Source organism: Heterocephalus glaber, unplaced genomic scaffold, assembly GCF_053883595.1.
Source record: "Heterocephalus glaber isolate CG9 unplaced genomic scaffold, H.glaber_assembly_v1.0 deba00001538, whole genome shotgun sequence".
NCBI lineage: Eukaryota > Metazoa > Chordata > Mammalia > Rodentia > Bathyergidae > Heterocephalus > Heterocephalus glaber.
Genome location: NW_028258333.1, coordinates 18,673,162 through 18,695,629, shown reverse-complemented (window position 1 = coordinate 18,695,629; position 22,468 = coordinate 18,673,162). Strand labels below are relative to the sequence as shown.

The window sequence follows — 22,468 nt, the reverse complement described above, 5'->3', positions numbered from 1 at the left end:
AGAACAGATAAAGGACACTCATATCATCTAAATGAAGTGTGGAGTTTTGTGAGTAGAAATGTGCCATGATGGTTCCTCAGTTTTGACAAACAGACTCCAGCTATGCAGGATGTTAACTGGGAAAGGAGGACTGGGGTTACGGCTCAGTGGTAAAGCACTTGCCTAGCATGGGAGAGAGGGTAGGGTCAACCTTCAGCACCCCCAAAAGTGGAGGGGGAGGGATGAACTCTTACTTTCTTCATAGCTTTTCTCTAACTCTAAAATAATTCCAGAACAAAAGAAAAGTTCATTACAAATTAAACAGATGTTTTATCAATAAACCAACCTTCTCAAACCTTTAATGCTTATCACATGTTAAAGGAAGGAACTAGAAGTAATTTTCCACCCAAGCGGCAGTTTCATACTCAAAAGCACTTACAGATAATCCAGCAAGGGTCTCCATTCATGGAAAAAGCAAATCCATTTGCCTATATGGTAGTAATTATTTTACAGGTGTTGAACTTGCGAACAAGAAGGCCAGAGGAATCCTGGGAAGGAATTCCAAGTTGGCCGATCCCCATAATGGGTGTCAGGAGTCAATCATTGTCTGAGAAGACAAGTAGCAGCATGGAGAAACATGAGCTAGGCCAGTCATTCTAGGGCTGGGGCGTCTCTCCCAACTGTAGGAAACAAGCTGCCGAACTGGGCAAGGGCTCCCTGCCCCACAACAGGAGGTATTCACAAACCCAGCAAGGCCTGGAGCCTGATTAGGGATTTCAAGGTCCAGCCAGTGTCCTTTCCAGAGAGCAGCAGGGTCATGAGGCTTGCATGTGCAGACAAGATGTCTGCCAGGCCAAGCTGCAGAGCCAGGGTCCTGCTCACGGCTGCCTGCATGTGTTCACAACCAGGGTCTGGCCACAGACCCAGGTGCCACATGCAGGTTGATTCCAGCCCCTCCTGGCAGCACAGGAAGACTTATCTTTCTGAGGCTGATATGGATGAGGAGTATTTTTTTAAATTGGCTTTTAGGTGCAAAGTTCCTCCTTAGCTCTCAGGAAGCTGAATCCCACAGCCTGCCCATTCTTGCCCTCTCTTCCCCCAGCAGCCACTGGTCTCCAAGATTTTTATTTTGACTCAGAACTATTCTGATTTCCTCTCTGATCTACCAGACGGGCAGAGGTCTTTCTTCTGCAAAATCTACAAAGCAAAGGCTTGCCATTTCCCCCAAGCCCACTCTGTCCCTTCTCACCAGAGCCTTTGCTGCAAAGGGAAGCTGGTGTTACTGTCAGACTTGTCCACTAGGACCTGGGAAAATCCTGATGATGCACAGTGCTATGGTTTGTCCTCCAAAGATGAATGTGTTAGAAGCTTGCTCCTCAGCAGGGCAATGTTAAGAGGAGGTTGGACTTTTGGAGGTTGGGTCTCCTGGGAGGATGTTAGGTCACTGACAGTGGGATTCAGGAAGGCTTCTTGTCTATAAGGTCAACACCTGTAAAATAATTACCACCATGTATCACTGGAAGAGATTAAGGTAGTTCTCATGAGACCCTGAATTAGTTCTTGTGAGAGTAAATTATTGTTCTTAGGTCACTCCTTCTGGATGTTTGAGGCCTTCCATGTCCCAGTATAGGAATTCTATTAATCCCATTGTTCTGTTGTTTTTGAGACAGGGTCTCGGCTTTGTAGTTCAGTCTGGCTTTGAACTCACTATGTAGATTTGGCTGGCCTCGAACTCACTTCGATCCTCCTGCCTCATGGAGTGCTGGGATTACAGGTGTGCACCACCATGCCAGGCTTGTCTTTTCAAGTAGGTTAAGAGTTATAAGTGCTTTAAATACAGAGATGTGCATCTTTTTTGTTTTATTCTATGTAGCATGGATTTACAGTAAGCGATTAATAAACTTGTTAAATCGATAAATGGATGAACAAGTGAATAAATGAGCAAAAAGGCTTTTAGGCTAGCTTATAACTAGTACATTTGTTCAAAGGGTAAATTTATGAGCACAGAGTAGTGCATTTTCTCTTCCTGTCATGAGCTGAGGACACAGAATATTTTGTCACCAAAGGTTGTATGGGTAAGGGATTTAGAGTTCTTCAAGGCATAAGGAAACCAGGAAGGACTGACAGCAGTGAGGTATCCACTGGGCCACGTATTTCTGGAGAGTAAGGCCTTAGTGGAAGTGGCACCTATATTAGAACAACTGCTTTGTTTGCTTCTTTTTTGGAATTTTAACAATTATTATTCCACATAAAGTCCTTGGCACAATGCCTGGCTCGAAATCATGAACCCTGTTACTATATTCCTTTGATGTGACAGGGAGCCCACAAAGGCAGAGGCCTGAGGAGGCCTGGGCAGGGTGGTCCAGGCCACCTGTTAGGGGCCCTTCCCGAGTTCTCCTCCTGGGGTGTATTCCTGCACAGCCTCTGCCCCCTCAGAGTGTAAGAGGGACCTGTAAGAGGCTCTGGGAGGACTTGGGAAAGGGAGGTGGGTGAGAAATAGCCCACCAGCATCTGGGCTTCCACCTCCCATTAGCCCAGACACAATTCCACCATGAAATAGGGGACCAACACCACCAGACACCAATGGGGCCCACTGGCCAGCCGACGCCCCCGTGGCACCCAGCGCTCTTTCAGGGGTTGGGTGGCAGGAGACAGGATTTGGGGGTTTCTGGGTCCTCTGCCCAAATATTCTCTTAATCTCTGTTCTGCTTTCTCTTTCTACCCTGCCCCCTCACACTCCACCCTGCCATAGCATCCAATTCTGCCGCAGATGGTGACACTGCATGGAATAGTGACTCTGTGCTTTCTTGGGCTTTGCCTCCAGAGTCCCACATTTCAGTTCTCCACACATCTTTGCTCTGTGTCAGAGGATATACCACCTCTGCTGCTTGCATTTCTAACAGCGAAGCAGCAACAACAGCACCATCCTCACAAGGTGTCACACTGATTAAGTGAAATCATGGAAATGAGCTCACAGTACCATAGCCTCAATAAAGAGCAAACATTAATGCTTTTATGATTATGAGTCCCAAATGTTCCATCTGTCTCCAAACTCATTCTCTCTTCAACTTCCACATTCTATGACAGCTCCCACCATCACCAAGGCGTCCGACTCACAAGATTCACAAGGGGCAGCAAAGTTGTATACTGTCCTCTCCCCTCCAACCCACCCCGCACAGTGACTGTGGAGTTCAGGGTATTACCAGCTCTGACCTCCACTTTCTAACCGCCCAATTCCGTGCTTCCTAGACATCTGGACTTCACAGGACATTACAAATTTTATAAATTATGGTTGGAACAAACTATTTAGAATTTTTGTCAATTAAGATACTAGATAAATAAATATCATTGAGAAATGTCATAGTTTAATGACAAGACAGTTAGACCTCTCACAAAGCAGGAACGTCCTAGGTACAGCTCAAAGCTATTCTTTAACATGAATATTATTGGCTTTCAGAAAAACTCACTATATTGACCTTAGTTTATTCATTTCTCACCAGATTGAAACACCAGCACTGCCTGGCATCTGTCTTTTCCCAGGCAGCATTTGGAAGCCTGTTGGTCTAAGCCCTTTTACTGACTGTCTTAGTCCATTTAGGCTGCTAGAACAAAGTACTTCCATACACGGTGTGGCGTATAAACAGAAGTTTAGTTTTCACAGTTCTGGAGGATGGAAGTCCAAGATCAAGGGGCCACCAGACCTGGTTCCTGGTGACGGGCTGCTTCCTGGCTATGTCTTCACACGGGGGAGACCGGGAAAGAAGAGAAACAAGCCTTCTGGTGCCTCTTCTTACATGGGCATTAATGGGAGAACTCCATCATTATGTCCTAATCACCTCCCAAAGGCCCTGTTCCCAGTGCCATCACTTTGGGGGTCAGGGCTTTAACATGTGAATTTTGTGGAGGATACATTCAGTCCTCAGCACTGACTCATCTTCCTCTCCATCCCACACGAATCATCATAGAACCTACTTTCCGCACCCATCCTTTCTACTGGAAAAGCAAGGGTCACATCCTGCTGTTCTGCTCTGCACAGGGCTCATCAAACACAGCACCCCAAGTCCGGCCAGTGGGAGTTCCCAACATAACAGTTTGGACTTTATGGCTCTTTTCTCTGACTCCATTTTTCTTTTGTGGGGGAATGGAGATAGAACCCAGGGCCTGGCTCATGCAAGGCAAGTTCTCTATGACCGAGCTACGTACTCAGTCCTTTTTATTTTGAGACAGAGTCTCTCTGAGCTGACCAGGCTGGCCTGAAGCTTGTGATCCTCTTGCCTCTGCCTGCTGAGTAGCTAGGATTACATGCACGTGCTACTGTTCCTGGTTGCAATTTGCATTTCAGAACTTGGAATGGATTCTCCTATCCAAATGTGTAGCGGGGAAGAGCCCAAATTCCTCACTCAACTCATACGCTCTGCACCATTTGGAGCACAGTCTTGTCCTCAGAGCCCCATGGCACCGGTGGTCACAGGTAAGAGCACTGTGTGGGAACAGAGCCTGCATTCCCACTGGACAGGCCCCTGTGGGGTGCCGCACTACCCCACCTTTAGCGATCCTCGGTCCCTTCTCTTTTTCCCACACCGAATGCCTTCTTCAGGGGACTTTCCCAGGACAGTAGTCACTTTCCTTTCTCCACACTATCTCAGACCTTCTCACTAAAGCACTGCAGAAGAGGTCTCCTAAGAGTCTTTACTCTTCCTAACAATAGGAAACAGACAATGGCTAAAAATAACAATAGGCAAAGTGACAGCATTTCTAGAAGTCTGCAAAGAGTTTCATTGCTAGAACAATTCCTGGGGTTCAGTGGTATGTAAAGGGGGCCCACCCTCCAGCCCCATCTGCCTCGGGCCTTCTCTGTACGGTCCCATAATTGCAGCTGCTTCTTTGGCTCTGAGAACTCCCACCCCCACTGCATCCCCCAGAGGCTCTTCAGGCCGCCTTGGATTTCAGGTGGGCATACCTGAGCTTCTGGCCTGCCTTGTGGAAGGCTGTCTCCCTCCTCCTGTTTTCCTTTCCCCTTTAAAACTCAATTTTTAAAGACAAGACGAAAAAGTGCAAAGTGAGCTCTCTGGGGACTAATGAGATCCTTGTGCGGATCAAAGGAAAACAGACTCATCGTCACCCCACAGGAAAGCTCACTCCTCCCTGGATGCACAGGGCAGGAGGCTCCCAGCTGGACAAAGGAAAGCAGCAGCCACAGATTTAATCCACACAAGGAAATGAGAGGGAACCAGAGGGACTGACGGACTCACTCTACTGCAGGGACACCTGAGTCTTGGGTCCAGCCAAAGCTGTGGACCCCCTGGAGATTTTCTGTTCTTCCTCAGAGTGTGGTTCACTAGGCAGCAGAGCATTGCTCAGGAGCCCCACAGAAACACTCAGTCCCTCCCCAGACCTACTGGATTTCAATCTGCACTTTTAGCCAGGCTTCCAGCTGATTCACATGGGTCTTAAAGTCTGAGAAGCAGTATTCTCAAACACCAAGGCCAGAGGTTCTCAAGTAGGGTGATTCGTGCCTAACAGAGAGCATCTGCCAAAGTCTGGAGACATCTTTGGTGTCACCACAATGAGTGCCACTGGCATCTTGTAGGTAGAGCCCAAGGCTGCTGCAAGCCACCAACAGTTCCACAATTACCCAGCCCAGGCATCAACAGTGCCCAGGCTGGAAGACCCTGATTTAGGTGAACATAGCCAGGAGGGTGTTGGTGAGTGGTCCCAGAACCTTGCTCCTTCACGTGAGACTATGAACCAGTGGCATCAGCAAAGGAGGGAGCTGTTAAATGTAAAGCCTCTTGCCTGACCTACAATGACTGAATCAGAGCCTCTGGGGGTGGGCCCCAGAAATCTATGTTTTACAAGCTCTCCATGTGATCTTCATGCATGCTTTTGGACTTCCAGATTTTGTTTGGGGTTTTTGTGTTTTGTTTTTTTTGCTACCGGGGATTGAACTCAGGACCTTGCACTTTCGAGGCAGGTGCTGGAACCACTGAGCTAAATCCCCAGCCCTGGACTTCCAGATTTTGCCCTGAGAAGTACTGGTGTAGGCCATGAGTACCCACCCTCAGATGGTCATCAAAAAGCTCAAGCTCGGCCAGGTCGGCCTCTTACCCAAGACTTCAAACAAAAAGCCCTGCAGTCTGAAGAACAGTCAGCTCAGCTCTGGTGGATGTGCGGGACCATGGGGCTGGCATCAGGCTCTTTGCTACATAATTTTAAGGGTGATGGCTTAGAGGCGCTGGCTGCTGTGAGCACAGTGGGCCATGCTTCAGCTGCCAATGCTGACCACAAGAAGATCTTGGCATGACAAGATGACATGCATGGGAAAAGAGGAAATCAAAGCTCTCCGACAATGGAGGCCAGGCAGCACTCAACACAGCCTTACATGCGGTGGATCCTAGAGATGAAAATAAGGAAGATATTGGTGACAAGGATCTATTTTTAGTCTGCTCTTAGCTTTTCAATATCACCTTCTCTGAAAGGTGTTGTCCCCTAATGGAGTCACCACCTCTCTTGCTGTTCTCTATTCTTTATGCTCATCTTCCCCTTCTCCCACTGTATGGTGAATTCTGTCCATCCCCCCACCCCATTGACTGTGAATTATTTGAGGGCAGGAAATGATGTGTAGTAGAGACGGTGGTCCTGGGTAACCCTCTTGGAGATCATGTAAGGGCAGTTCTCAAATTTGCTCTGAGCCACTTCTATGTCTACCTGGGAGATGCCAAAGAGTGAATGCCTCAAAACATGCAACAAACGAAGGCATAAGGGTGGGAGTCTATGGAGAGCTAACTGGTTGGTGTCCAGACATCTTGGCAGGGCAATTCTGTGTGTTCTTAGAGACACACAGAGGAGGAGCCCTGGCCGGCCCAGCAGGTGCCTCATTAGCGCACCCTGTATCAGAGCGCTCTCTCCCTTTCTTACCTCCCTACTCCTCACCATACTTTCTGCACCAAGTCCTTGTCCAGGGTCTGCTTTGGGGAGAATCAAACTAAGGCAAGTATTTTGCTCATTGCTGACTTCCCTGGCACAATAGATGCGAAATAAATAAATAAACACATAAATACATAAATACATAAATAAATTGTCCCGATAGGCCTCAGAAATCCAAAAACACTAGCAAAAACCCCACAGATGGCCTGGATGGTGGAATCTAGAAAAATAAAACTGCATTTCTTCTTCCTGAGTTTTAATCAAAACACTAAATATAATACTCTCCTACCTGCAACCCAATTGGATTACTAATCTGCATGTAGGAAAAGAGGAGAGTTCAGTGGTTAGGAGCTCAGCTCTGGAATCCAGTAGAACAAGGCTCAAATTCAGAGTCCTGCTACCTCCTGAGTTCCTCGAGCTTTAGCTTTGTCCCCTATGAAATGGGACTAATAACTGTACCTGTTTGCGGGGTTGCATGGAGGATTTAATGAGATAAAAGGTTTATTAAAGAATTTGGTAATAGTCCTAGCCCAAAATAAACTGTCAATAAATGTTCTCAATGTTAGTATTACTATTATTATTATTTTACTGCACATTTTAGGCAGTTTTTATGTTTATTCAGGTGATAGATAGGAGTAGAGTGCAGTTTCATAACACTCAACAAATAGTTACGGTATGAATGAATGAAGTAATGATTCAAAAGTAGAACATAAAAGCCTACGAAAGCCCTTCTTTTGCAAAAGTTCTTACAGTTTTTTTCCTACTCATTAATCTCACCTCTGTTACAAAAAATCTGTGTGAACTTAGGAAAGTCATGCAATCTATCAGAAGTCCTACCTGTAAAATTTAGATTAGTATTAGATCATTCCCAATGCCCTGTCCAGGCCTTCACTTGGAGATGGAATAATTCTCCATGAAAGAGCGTGAGAGCCAGGCCACACTGGATGTCAGGCCACAGCAGGGGGCAATAGATGGGCAGCTGCTAGGCAGTGCGCTACTCACAGAAGGGGCTGGATTGTTCTTTGTTGGGGGTGCTGTCCTGTGCACTGTTGCAATGAAGGGTGAATGTTTAAATTAAAAATTTTATTACAGTATAAGACACTGCCATTAATCTCCCTCATAATACACCCCCCCACACACACACACTTGGAACACACTTGTCATTCTGGCCACTTTCAGAAGCAGTACTGACAGTCCTTCATAGTGTCTTTAGTTGTGCTGTCATGGCTGCCTTGACGTCTTCAATCCATTCAAAGTGTTGACCTTCAAGGTCATTTTGACTTCAGGGAAACCCAGAAGTCACCTGAGACCAGATCTGGTGAATAAGGCAGATGAGGACACACCGTCTTGTTTTCATGAGCCTGCCTTTCTGTTGGATGGCGCTCTGCAGCATCTGCTGTATTTTCTATCAAGCTTCATGAAGACTCGCACAAAAGAGGACTTCCAGAACTGCTTCAGAAAGTGGCAAGAATGGTAGGATCAGTGAGTTGAAAACGAGGGGGAACATTCTGAGTGGGATTAATGGCAATAAGCCTTTTTCTGTAATACATTTTAAAAATTTTAAATATTCACTATAGTTTGCAATCATCTCTTGTATGTAGCAGCGTACCTGGCTTCTTCTCACTAGATATCCCCACTGAAAATTTCTCCAGACATTGCCAAATGTTCCTGCGGCAAAATGGCCCCAGGGAAAAGCTCTTGGGATAAAGGTGTTTTTCCCTTCCAGACTCACAGACAGGCACAGGCCCTGTGGTCCAGCTTCAGTCCCATATGGGGGTGGGTGAATGCTGCCTCCTTACCTTGGTTAACCTGCTTTAATTTGTATTGCAACAGCAGCAACAACCACAGAAAATAATAAGGAACTCCTACCTATTTCTACCTTTTCCCCTAGCTATTTTTACCTTCCCACCTCGTCCTTCATTCTCTACTGCATTCCATTAAAAAGCAGGCTCTTTGGAAACAACCAAGCATTCACTGCCGAGTGGAATTATTTTGTTTTCCCTAGCCTATCATTAGCCATATTTGCCTGTGGATAAGATTGATGTTTTTAAAGCTCATCTACTCACAAGCCCAGAACATAATCCCCTTCTAGGTTATCACTATCCACTGATGACATTAAGAACAGCAGGAGACCCAAACTCCACAACCCAAATGATCCTGACATGCAAATATGTCATAAAACCTGAACAAAGGCAGAAGAGTGCAAAGGCTTTATTAGCAACAGAGCCACCGTTAACGAGAAAGACCTGAGGAGCTTTCCAGGCGATGGTCGAGGCTGCCCTGAGTCCAGAGTTCTGTGCTGAAAGTCAAAACATCCTCGGGGGCAGCACCACAGTTCAGAGGAACCAAAAGGAGTGGCTGAAGTTCTGCCAACTTACAAAAGGCTTTCTCTAAAGGGACACCACAAGTCATTCGTGTTCGGCGATTCCTTCCTTTACACCAAAACAAATTCCTGTAAAGACTGCACACCAGGCCTCCAGAGCTGCAGGTGTTTGACAAGAGCAATGAACACAAGTTCATTTGTTGGAGAATGCCGCTCTCTCGAGACTCCCCTTCCACCTCCCGGAGCAGGCGTTTCTCAAGAAGCATCAGTGTCCCAGCCTCTTGCCTTTTGTGATCTGAGCTCAGGGAGCCACACCTGTCCTTTGGGGCTGAGCCAGGATGGGGCCGTACTGCAGCAGTGCCAAGGAGGTTCCTGCAGGGATGGGGAGGACTCCCACAGTGACCAGGAGGACTCCTGCAGTGGCAGGGAGGCCGGCAGCAGTGATGGGGAGGACCGGGGAGGACTGCTCAGGACATGTGCACACACAGCCCGTCTTTCCCACTGGCCCTGCTGGTTTCCCCGGTCCAGGTCCCTGCACTTGCTATCCTTCCTCAGGAGCTCCCCTTCCCTCAAGCTGCCCGACTGACACCTCATTATCCAGGCCTCTGCTCAACTGTCACTTTACAGAGCAGCTTCCTTGACCATACTCTAGCAAAGTCCTCTCCATACTCTGTGGCCCTTAACTTGCTTTTTTCCCCTTTTTTCTTCAAGAAGCACTTCACTCCCGCTGCAGCTCCACTGGATTTGCTTTGGTTGGCCTGTTTCTTGTCAACCTCCCCCTGCTGAAACGTGAGGGCCATGCGGGCCGGGGCTTTGAACATTTTGCTCACCTTGCCATCTCTGGGGCCTAGAAGGGTGCCAGGCACACAGCAGGTACTCTCTCAATACCTGGTGAATGAATGGAAGTCTGGGCTTGAGCTGAGAGATCACAAGAAACACAGCAGACTGCCTGGGTGTCAGAGGCTGAGAGTCCCCGAATGGCTGCTAATGGAGATGGGGTCTCCCTGACCTTAAAGATTTACCCATGCCTTGGACACTCTGCCTTCAGTCTGCACCTATGTCTGTCCTCACCTCAAAACTATTCTCATGTGGCATATTGGCCCAGCCTGTGGCTTCAGAAAACCGAGCCTTCAGACTGGCATGGGGTAGAAGAGAGAGACAGCATTCTGCAGAGAGCCAATGGGGTTAGCACAGTTCCCTTTCTCATTCATCCTGCCAAGTTTTTTCTAAGCACTCAGTTCACTGCTCTATTTTTAGGTAACTCCAGTGGTAACCTAAACAGTAAAAACAGCCGTCACCTCATAAATGCAGGATCAGCAGACCCCTTGCATGTATGAACTTGTCAAAATAATTGCAAAAGGCACTTTTCCTGGAGACCATTAAAAATAATTAGTACGAAAATATTTTTTTGAATAAGGAGATAAGTTTGGCTAAAAGAGAAACATGCTCATTTCTTATAGCCAAAAATTAAAACCCCATGTTCTTTATAAGATCCCGTGACTGTTGGAACAGGAAGGTGCATTCCGCGATGGCGTCAACCCTGGAGGATTCCACACTCCATGCTCCAGGTTCACTGTGGAGACTGAGACTGGCTAGATAACCATCTCTTTCTCTTCCCTGGATGAAGAGGACACTGTTCCCAAGAATAGCCTCTGCCCTGATTTGGGTGTTCCACTCCCTTGTCAGCATGTGCAAGTCTTCCTTATCTATTCTCTATGAACAGACCCTTAGAAACAACTCATGAGACCCACTGCTGGAAGCGTAGGCTTCTGAACTAAAGCAGCCTGGAGCCCTGACTGCCTCTTCTCATTCAAAGTGCTGGAGCACTCTCCTCCCAGCTGCTGAACGGTGGGTGATAAAGGTCTCTTCCTGACTCCCTCACGTTCATATGACTTCCTTGCCCCTCTCTGCTCTCTAATGGCTGATGTTTATGCCATGCAAGCCTTCCATTTGATTAGCAGAAGTGCCTTCCATGGGCTCTCAAACCCTGATAAATAAAAATCTCCTTGCTTTGACTAACTAGAAGAGCCAAACTTGTACCTGCAAATTCAATTTGTGGGTCCAGCAAAGGTTCTTGGGGCAAAATGCTTCTATCTTCACCTGATGGAACACTGAGTCGGTCAGAGGAAGGGCAAGGGGAAGAAAGAGATAAGGGCAGTTGCAGGAAAGGGCACTGCAATGGTGGGAAAGACACAGAGGGGGAGCCAGGCTGGAGAGCTGAAATCAAGCTCAGGAAGAGAGGAGAAAGGAGGAACAAACAGTCACTCCTTCCACCATATCTAGTCAGTTGTCTCTCTTATGAGCCTGTGGAGCACCTCTGCTGGTGAAGTTCAACATCAGGACCAGCAATCAAACACTAAAATTCCATATCTTCCCAAAGTTGCAGATATTCCCCTTCTATATAGTGCATCACCACCACATCTACATTTCCCAGATCCCTTGCATCTAACCAGGGCTACAGGGTCAGCCTTCACCGATAAAACGCGACATGCTGTGAACCCCTTCTGAGCCAAGGCGTTTCCTAAATAGATGTGTCTTCTCCCCACTACCTCTTTCCCCTCCCACCAGCTGGAGGCAGAGTACCTGCAGCCCTAAGAGACTGTGGCAATGCAGGATGGAAAAAGCCTCTTCCCCATATCGCCAGGCAGAAGAGAGCCACCCCCTGACCAGGAGCTCTGCCCTGGGCTGGGAGCTACAGGAGAAATAAGCTTTTGTTATGCTAAGGGAACAAAAATCTCCACTAAAATTTGAAGGTTCAGTGGTCACTGCAAGTATCATTATCTTTATCCAGCCTAGGTAATATTTACTTATTTGATTGTAAATAACCTCTCCTAGATGGTAGGAGTCACCACTGCAACATCGACACCTAGCAAAAAGTGAATGTTAAAGGAACATCTGTTGAATGAGAACAGTGCACTTTGTTAGAAGGAGAGCTCACATTCCAGTGAAAGAAATCTCCTTACTTCACCAAAAGACCATCACACACTGGCCCATGGACTGATCCAGGCACATGCACCCCTCCATTTCCACACCAAAGCCACATACAGTTCATGGTCAAACCTGATCCCGCTGTCCTGTGATGTATACGACAGCAGAGACCATCCTAGGAACAAATACTTCAAGGCTCTGCTGCCCAGCATGGGTATCACACAGAGTCAAATACCGCAAAAGAAAATTGGAATAGGAAAGAAAAAGTCATCAAGAAAAATAGTCCAGATTTCTCATGATCTCACCCGTGAGTCAGATTTGCGTTTGGGATAACAACTATCCGAGCAGACCAGAACAGTCTGTCTGCAAGATGTCGGCCTGCCAATTTCAACAGCACACGGAAGGCACACTTCTTAAATTGGCTTAAAAGGACAAATCTAGTGCACTTGTTTATTTTCTTTCTTAAAAAAAAAAAATCCAAGGTGAAACAGCCTCTTATTTAAAAATAGCTGTCTTGCAAATTAAACCATAATTTTTTATAAACACTAAACACCACATACCTGTGTCTTGGCACATGAAGCAATGGGGCAAAGTCCTATGAGAGACTCTTTACTGTGTGACCCTACAAAGCCACCTCACCTCTCTCGGCCAGACTTGTTCACTCAGAAACCTTGAGATTAGAACAGATGATCTCTGAAGTCTCAGAAAGAAATCATTGTCAGTGGAAGGAAATCTGAATTTTTTATGCCTTGCAAGTCATTTAATATTCATGGAACTTATTCCTAACAGAAACAGGATATTTTTTTATGAGTAGCTTAATTTAGAGGAATGTATTCATCCAGGACAGAAGCTGAGGTCCAAGCCACTGTGCATGTGAGGGAATCTTCAGCAGTGAGAGGTAGGAAATGATGCTTGTTCTCAAGCAACAGGAAGGGCCAAGGTCTGAATTTCCACCCTTTCCCAAATCCTTATGTTGGAATCCAATCCCAAGGTGATGGTATTAGGAGGTGGGACCTTTTGGGAGGTGACTGGGTCCTAAGGGTGGAGTCCTCCTGATTGGATTAGTGCCTTTATCACAGAGACCCCAGAGAGCTGTCATGCCTCCCCTTCCCTGTGAGGACACAGCAAGTAGGCACTGGCTATGAAGCAGAGTGTGGTCCCTCGCCAGATGCCAAATCTGCTGGCATCCTGATCTCGGACTTCCCAGCTTCCAGAACTGTGAGAAATGAATTTCAGGTTTTCACAAGCCTTCCAGGATATGGTATTTTTTATTGTAGCAGCCCCCAAATCCCATAAGACAAGCAATATGTGGATTATGGAGCTCCAACTGTGTGTTCAGATATTTTCTTCTCCAACTGTGTGTTGGGATATTCCTAAAAAGACTTCAGGAATTATTAACTGTAACTGCTTCCTTCCACCTCTCCTCAGGTCTCAAAACTAGTGAGAGACAGGTGTGGATTAGAACGCAGTACTGGCTGCCGTATTAGGCCTGGCTGGTCTTTGCTCCTCATTAGCCTCCTCCCTGTCCCACTCTGTACCTTCTACAGTTACAAGAAGTATATTTTTGCCCCTGGACCTCTCTGGAAAAAAGGATGGATGAAGGAGCTTAATATTTCTATCTGTCTTAGGCTTGGGAATGATTGCTAGATTGTTAATTACTCCAGTCTTGCCTGCCCCTCAAGCCCACAGGCAGAGCAAGCTTTCTGAGTATTCAAACAACAAAGCTAGGATCACATGAATGGAGAAAGTAATCATGTACCTTGTAAGAGGATGGGCTCTCCTTGGTTCTGAGAATGGCTGCTACTGAGTTTATAAAAATAACTACTCTTAAGGCATCTACAAGTAGAGTCTCTACAGCTTGGGTTTCAGATTGTGACTCACCTGTCCCCTTGGACTTGACTTTCTGGTGAGTGTTCTAGGCTGACTGCCGCCCCATGCTGATGCTTATCTGCTAGGTTAAGCAGAACTCTGGTTTCTACCAGGACAGTGTATTGGAGGCAAAAAAAAAAAATTAAAATGTGGTAAATATTTGCATATATTTGAGTCCTGCCAAAACCTGGCCTCTCCCTTTCTTTCCAGTTTGTAAGGGAAAAGCTCGGGTAGACCCTCAGCCTTCTTCATGAAGCAGGCTGCTATCTGAGCAGCAGCAGGAGACTCTGAAATGAGGACCTGCATTTAATTAAAAGCTGTTCTGAGAAAAGGGAAGAATTAACCCTTTCTCATTCATTTCTTTCCAAGGCTCTGGAAACTGGAGGTGGTGACCTATAAAAAAAATTACACTCAGCATTTGTAGAAATGGAGAAAAACTGTAATATGCTAAAACAGGAACATACTTAAGAAGAACTCAGGCTCTGAATGTAAGCTCTGAATCAAAGAATTGCTCCTTTCTATTATCCTCAAAGGTTTAATTGTAGCAATGTGGGTATACAGCTGACTGCATGCTATTGAATTGAAGTTTGTCTCTAATGCCAAATGGAAGGCAGTGGCTTACTAAAAAAAAAAAAAAAAAAAAAGGGCTTTGGGGATCCCAGGACTCTGATAGAAGTCTGACTACCCAGCTGGAACAGCTTAGAAAAATTGCCTGACCCTCTGAGTTTCTGGTTCCTCATCCATAAGTGGAGCTAAAATCTATGAGGAAGCCTAAGTGAAATGATGTAGATAAAATATATTGAGGGGCTTATTTGCTGCTGAGTGAAATCTCAAGTTGGTAAAGGCATTAAAAGTCACCCAGCCCGATCTCGTGATGCCAGTCCTCCAGCGGTAAGAGGAATCTCACAGGCTCTCGAGGCAGCCTGTGTCACTTTGCTGCAGGTGTAAGGGCCAGGACATTTTCTCCAACTTGCGCTCCTACTCTTGCACTTCACTTCCATGCTCTGGCTCTTACTCAGGTTTGTGGACCAGAAATGAGTCTCGGTGATCCTGTACAAGAAAGCCATTGAAACACTTTATTTGGTCATGCAGTGTATTGTAGTTGCACACTTCCTGTGTGTAAATATAAGGAACTGCAAAGAGGCAAGGGATGAGTCCAAATTTCTCATTTCAGGGTGTGGCTGGCTGAGCAAGGGTGCCACTGGCCACTCTAGGGGACAGGAGGAGCAGCAGACTTCCGTGGGGAAGGTGATAAGCTCAGGAGGAGACGGCAGGTAGGTACTGGACATCTGAGTCCAGAGCTCAGAAGAGGTTGGAGCTGAACGTACAGACTTGGTAGTGATCCGCACATAGGTGCTGGCTGTGGTTGATGTGCCTCAAATTGCCCAGGGTGGGGAGATGAGAACATCAATAGTAAAGAGGCAAAGTATAAAACTCAATCAAAAAAAGCAGAGGGGTAATAAAGGTTGGTATAAAAACTAATGGAAGGCCTCCGTGGAGAAGAACTCAAGAAACCCTAGAGAGACGATTCTGACTATGTATTAGCCTAAGAGGTGGGAGGGGAACCAGGAGAGAAGTGGGGTCAGAAGCCAGGAGAATACTGTCTCATAAGAGAGAACTGGCCACACTGTCACCTTGAGAAGCTCCCGGTGCGGATACATGTTGGCGCACTTCACTGGGGTAGAGGAGTGGGAATCAGCCCGCACAGTCCACTGAGGAATTGGTGAGAGATTAGTGAAGCAAAAACAGCCAATAGAGACCATCTTCTCAAGAAAGGTGGTTGTTAAGGATATAAGCGGTATTAAGGAATGAGGAGGTTTGAGCTGGAGAGGAAAGACTGTAGAGGCAGAGGGGTTAAAGAGAAGGGAATGAGGATCCTGACCAAGCACAATCATGAAAGAAGCAAGAGGGGAAACCTGTGATAGCGGGAGGGAAAGGTTCTCAGAGGCAGCAAGGAAACGGCGCAGGCTGGATGCGCCTGGTGAAGGGGAAGAGCTGAGTTTCTACTGCAGGAGGTTGAAGGGAGGGAAGAGCTGGTGTAGATGTTGGAGAGGGTGCTGGGGTTCTGTAGGGAGCCTGGCCACCTGTCTTCCAGCCTGCAGGCATGATTGCTCAGTGATCATTTAGTCTGCGCTCACACCAACCCAAATAGCTGGGTGGTCTTTTCTTTCATAGAAATCCTTAGTAGCCAGAACACAAGGGTGGTCAAAGGTATTTGGTGCAGAGACTTTGTAGGGTGGGGGCAGCTGAAGGAAAGCAGGTAGGGAGGTATGGTATTGGCAGAGAAGCAGATAAAGTGATAGTCCAGAGGGGTATAGGCTGGAAAGCGAGGGACTTGGCAGGTAGCCACTGTCTTCCCTACAGATGTCTCCCCTCCACTCTCCTGTCTTGGGCCCTTGCCTCCAGAGATGCCACTTTATACCATGTTTTGCCCAGAGCAGCACACAGCAGCCTACCTGTGTGAGACTTGTGTAGAGCTTGATGCTCTGCTTCTGAGGCCCTCACACCTGGCAGGTATAGACTTAAGGGGCACCTCACCACGTTAACATACATTGATCACCTAGTCCAGAACTGCCTAAATCTTTTCCACAAAGGTTGCTCTTAAAACAGGCTCCCGACCACCCCGTAACAAACACAATTGGCTTTTTCAGACTGAAGTGCAAGATCTTTACTCAGGCTCCTTGGCTGACTTTTGCAAGACTTGGCCTATCCTGTAAGTCGATTTAGACTCTGATTCTGGTGTGAAATGAGGTCACTGTGCTCCTGAGATCTGGGTCATGAGTGAATGGGATAAACATGTCACCCACGTCTTTATTCAGATTGTTGGTTAAAACATTGAACAGGAGAGGATAAAGCCACAGGAGCAGAATAAAAACCACTGGCAGAACTGTGCCTGTCTTTCATTCTCTCTGGGCACAATCTGCCAGTCCCTTTGTATGGGCATGGAGCTGTCATGTGCGCTCCTGCTGTTTGGTTCCCAGTTCTCCTGCATCTTACCTACAAAGACGCCTTGAGGACCTTCCAAACACCTTGCTGAAAAGTCCTGATACACTGTGTCACCAGCTTTCCCATGATATACTCGCCTAGTAACCTTACCCGGGTGTATAAAAATACAGTGTGCTTTTCTTTCTGGATCTCATATACCTATGGCCAGATGGAAATCAGTTTATGACATTTTACAGCTTTGTAACATTTCCTGTCTCACCATGACATCACTTTTCCCTAAGCCTAGGGCTTCAAAAGGCCACAAAGGTGTTAAGAACTTAGTTTCTAACCCTTCCTCAACCCTAGTGTATCAGGTTCCCTGACCCCCAGGCTGCTGAAGTGAAAAATGTTAACTTGATAATGAGACTTGAATAGAACGTCATTCCCTCAAACAGCGAGAGGGGCCCCGTAAGGTGGCCCAGTTGTCATGTTTTGGAGCCTTCCTGTCAGCCCAAAAGGCAGTTTAAATTTTATTTTTTTGAAGCCTATCTAAAAAATAAGGCAAAAAGTGATTGTATCTGAGCTTTTTTTAAGTGCATCATTTTCAAACAGGGTATGAAAATCTTGAGGTTTTAAATCTTACAAGCTATGTATTCAGTTGCTTTAAAAAAATCATAAAATGAGAACGATACAGGTCAATGATATGCCAGTGTGAAAAATGCCAGGGCTTCTGAAGGATATAATTCCTAATTCCAGCTAACAAGGGACATCCATCCCCTAGGCAATGCTCCTGAGACAATGTGGCCAATGCATTAAACAAGAGCAGTTCAACCAATCCATCAACAGCTGTTCATTTCTTGCTTCTGGGGACAGAGAGAGGTAGAAAGGATGGCCCAGGGCCCTCAGACAGAGTGCAGTCCAGTGGGAGAAGGCAAGAAGAACAAGACACCTTCAGCCAAGGGTTCAACCACATCAATGGGGCTGGATACCAAGTGCCTTAGCCAGGTGCTCTGGGAGAGGCTGCAGGGCAGGTGAGGAGGGCAGGCTTCTCAAAGGGAAGGAGACTTCACCTGGGCCCCAAAGGGCGAAAAGAATTTAGACAGTGGGCCACGGACACAGAGGAGGGATGGGATAAATGTGCAGTAGAGAGTGCATTCAGGCAAATGGAAGTCCAAAATTAGCCACATTCAAATCCCCTCTCACTTTTCAAATATAAAAACCAAAGTCTGATGCTCAACTGGGAAATTAACAAAGAACACACTTGTCTCTGTAATGCAGTTTGGCGCCTCCTCATCCAAGGTCAGCCAAGGTCAACAGAGATGAATGACCACTGCACTCACTCTGACAAGATGATCCAATTAAAACCCGAAGATGCTATCCAACACAGCACACACTTCATTAAAACCACTCACTACAATTTAAGTTTTGAAATGAATGGATTTTCTAAGAATGCAGCAGCATATGCCAGGGGTAAAATTCCAAGGAGGGGAAAAAATAACGCAGAGTTCAGATCATGAAGCAGTGGTTTGCAATTCCGGCTTCATATTAGAATCACCTAGGGAGCCTTCAAGAACTACCAATGCTGGGGCGACTGTCCTCATGCCAATTAAATCACCATCCCTGGGACATCCGTATTTAAATTAAAAATACCAGTGATTCCAATTCACTCTCTCAACAAATATTTTCTGAATGCCTACTGCACCCCAAGCATTGTTCTAAATGTTGATGATACATGGTGATCTACAGAGAACACTCCTCCCTCTGAAAACACTTTCATCAGTTTTACATTATAATCAGAAGCAGGCAGAAAAGCAAATCAGGTCCGTAATATATATGCAGTATATAAAACTGACAATGTGCCAAGGGAAAAATAAAGCTGCGAAAGGGGCTATGACACCTCATGCTGGAGTAAGGTGGCACAGACTTTACCAAAAGGGACACTGGAATCGAGACCTGAAGGAAGTGGGGGAGAGCTCAGCTACATGAAGGAAGAACACCCCAGACAGAGGGAACCGCGGCTGTGATGGCCCTGAGGCAGGAGCCTGCCAGTGTAGCTGGAGCGGAGAGGGAGAGAAGAAAGGTGACTTCAGAGAGAGAAGGGCAGAGGAAGGAGAGAGCTCAGCAAGGGTCTGGCAGGCTATGTAATGAGTTTAGCTTTTAACTCTGATTGAGATGGGAAGCTACTGGGATGGTCTCTGCAGAAGTGTGACATGGAATTATCTGTAATTCATGAGAATCATTCTGGCTGCTCTGTTGAGAATAAACTGAGGGGGAAAGGGAACGGTAGCATTTGGGTGGCTGCTAACATAGTCCAGTTAAGAGATGAGGAGAGCATGGATGAGGGGAAACATGATAAGCAAGGGTAGATTCTAGATGAATGTGAAGGAATAGCCAGCGATGAAGCATCTGGAAGGTACGAGGTGGAATCAAGAACTTGGTTCTAGATGCTGAAGTCCCGGATGACCATTAGACACTGAGGGGAGATGTCAGGTAGGCAATTAGCTGGCACCAGTGCAAGAATGGAGGTCTCTGGGGAGTTCCTGGGTTATGGATGGCAGTGAAAGCCCACAAGTACGACTGACATCACAGGTAGCAAGCACACAAAGATGATTGGGAAGTCCAAGCACTGAGTCCTGGGCCCTCTAGCATTGGTGACAGGTCAGAGAGAAGAGGAGGCAACCAAGAAAACAAGAAAGAATGCTGACTGGAACACCTGGAGAGTGTGGTGCCCAGGAGCCAAGATAAGGAACATTTCAAGGATAATGGAGTGATGAACTGCGAGTGTCAAATGCTTTGAAGGATCAAGTAAAAGGCTCATAAATGGTCCCCAGATTTAGCAAATACAGACATCATTGGTGACCTTCCTAAGAGCAATTTGTAAGGGACAGTGAGGTGGACAAGCACTTCTCTACAGGTCATGTTCTTCTGGACTCAGTTTAAAACATGCATTGAATGCTTATCTTCCTTACTAGGATCATAGTATTCAACACACAGCAAGTCTCGATATTTCATTTACTGCATGACTAAACAGAATTGTACAGTGTGATGTTCTATAGATAGTTCGTGAAATCACCTAAAATGATTAGGGTGTAAAATGAAAATCATTTCATTTGGAAAAATAGTTGTTGATGGAAGGATAATTCGTCAGAGGCTTTTATCATAAGATTCATTTTTCTACAGATCCTAAGTTCTAACTGATAGGCTGGGGATGTAGCTCAGAGGCAAAGTGCTTGTCTAGCATGTGTGAGGCCCTAGGCTTGATCCCCAGCACTGAAGAAAGGAAGAAAGAAACTGTCTAAATCCTAACTAGCACAGCTGCAGACTTCCTATCTCCCTCATTAGATTATATGTTCTGAAGGGCAGCACCATTTCAGACATGGGATCTCTATGGATTAGCTGAAATATAGTCTGAGATCTTCTCTCCAACCTAGACATGCTGGTCTGACACTAATTTCATTCATTGAAACCAAGAACGGAACAAAATGGGTCTACTAGGATCTCATACTGCACTGGGTGTTTGAGTCATGGCATCATACAGGATGTAATCCGTGCTTGAAAAAACTCTTCAGCCTATTGTTTTTGAACCTCAGCTGATAGCAGCTTAAGATGCGACTCTGGCTTTAGACTAGAGTTCACATCCCCAACCAAACCTACTGGTGATGGAGCCCAACGTTACATGGCCTGGATTCACTCTGCCCTAGAAATGTAGCAGCAAATATGCCAAAGGGGATCTTAGCCACTTCCAAGTCCCCCCAAAAAAGTGAGGGTCGGGAGATTTACTATGTTCTTACAGCAGTGTTTTCTCCATTTTTCCTTCCCTGGCCCAGCAGAGCGTTAAACAATTTGATACATTTGATAATTCAAGTCAATCTAAATTATCTGTATCCCCCATGCATAGGACAGGAAGTGTATATATCTTTTCTCCATGTGGCATGCGCTAAATACAAATTTGTTGAGTGAAGAAGAACGAAAAGTTAGTTTGAGGGCACTGAGGACAAAATATAAGCTCTAGGAGAGAACCAAGTGTCATGTTGAGAGGAAAATACTACCTCCGTTGAATGTTGTTTGCTGAGCTTTTACAGCTTCCAATGGCTTTATGGGAAGCAACCCACATCCCATCTGCAGGACCACCATTGTTAGCAAAGCTTACCTGCTGTGACAAGATAAAGATGGGGATTAGGGGTTGAGAAAGTTATTAAAAAATAGTAAAGTGCTCGCTTTGGCAGCACATATACTAAAATTGAAACGATACAGAGCAGATAAACATGGCCCCTGCACAAGGATGACATGCAAATTCGTGAAGGGTTCCATATCTTTGGATAAAGAAGATGTGGGGTTTTTTATAAAATGGAGTACTACTCAGCCATAAAGACATTTATAGCTAAGTGGATACACATGGAGTGAAATAAATAAGACGTTTATAGCTAAGTGGATGCACATTTATAGCTAAGTGGATGCACATTAAGTGAAATAAATAGGACACACGTGTAAATACCAAATAGTTTCTCTGGTGTGAAAAACTAAAAGTGTAAGTAAGAATCAAAATGTATAATTGATATTGTGAAATAGGCAGAAAATGTCTAAAGGAATAGGGGAAGTGGCAGGGGAAGGGGAAAGGAAAGGGAAAGGAAAAATATGAGAAAAGGAAAAACATGAAAACGAAGTCTTTGTAAATAGGGAAGGGTGGAGAGGGTGAAGGGAGGGCAGGGGAATGGGGGAAAAGTAAGAACCAAGATCCATCATGTAAAGGTACAAGATCCCAATGATGAATGTAACTGTATTGTACACCTAAAATGTACCAATAAACTAAATGGAAAAAAATAGTAAAGTCCAGCTATCCTGGTGTGCAGGCTCCAGCAAGTATTTTAACCAATGGACTTCCAGGAGGCCCTCTTGATTCCACACGAGAACCGTGGCGGGTGGCGAAATTCCACATGACGACAGCATACACAATTCAGTGCGGGCTCCAATATGACTACCCACCTGCCTGCTAGCAGGAACAATGAGCAGCTCCTCTTTCGTTTATGCTAAAAATACAGGGCACTACCAATGAGTGACACTTTACATGTACAACCCTCAGGCAAAGTTCTAGTTACCATAGCAAACCGCACTCACGACAGCAGAAGTGGCACACGCGACATTATCAAATGCCCTGCCCAAGTTCTGCCTTCCTGCAGGAAAGCAGCTATATTTGTCAGACACACTAATCAGCCAGGACGGCCCTTTCAGTGAATAAACCGCAACCAACACATGGGCATTCTCACAATTACTATTTGCCTAAAAGAGTGGGTTTTCTTGTTTGTTTGTTTTTTGTTTTGTCTGATGTTTACTTACCAGGATGCTTACATAATTAATACTCAAGATGGACCTGATGTGTGAAAAAGGATCTAAACTGGTGCACCCTTAGTCCCAGCTACTCAGGAGGCGGAGGCAGGAGGGGATGATTTGAGCTCAGGAGTTTAAGACCGGCCTGGGTAACATAGTAAAACCTGGTCTCAAAAAGAAAGAAAGAAAGAA

General features: G+C 45.9%; 1 protein-coding gene and 1 non-coding gene across 5 annotated transcripts in view; one reads left to right on the top strand and one right to left on the bottom strand.

The window, feature by feature from the left end:
• Positions 1 to 22,468, bottom strand: part of Pdzd2 (PDZ domain containing 2) — a 392,505-nt gene that overhangs the window by 358,206 nt on the left and 11,831 nt on the right. The window lies entirely within an intron of this gene.
• On the top strand, positions 21,162 to 21,268 carry LOC147824492 (U6 spliceosomal RNA). Its single transcript, XR_015442318.1, has one exon. It is a non-coding gene; the product is annotated as a U6 spliceosomal RNA (small nuclear RNA).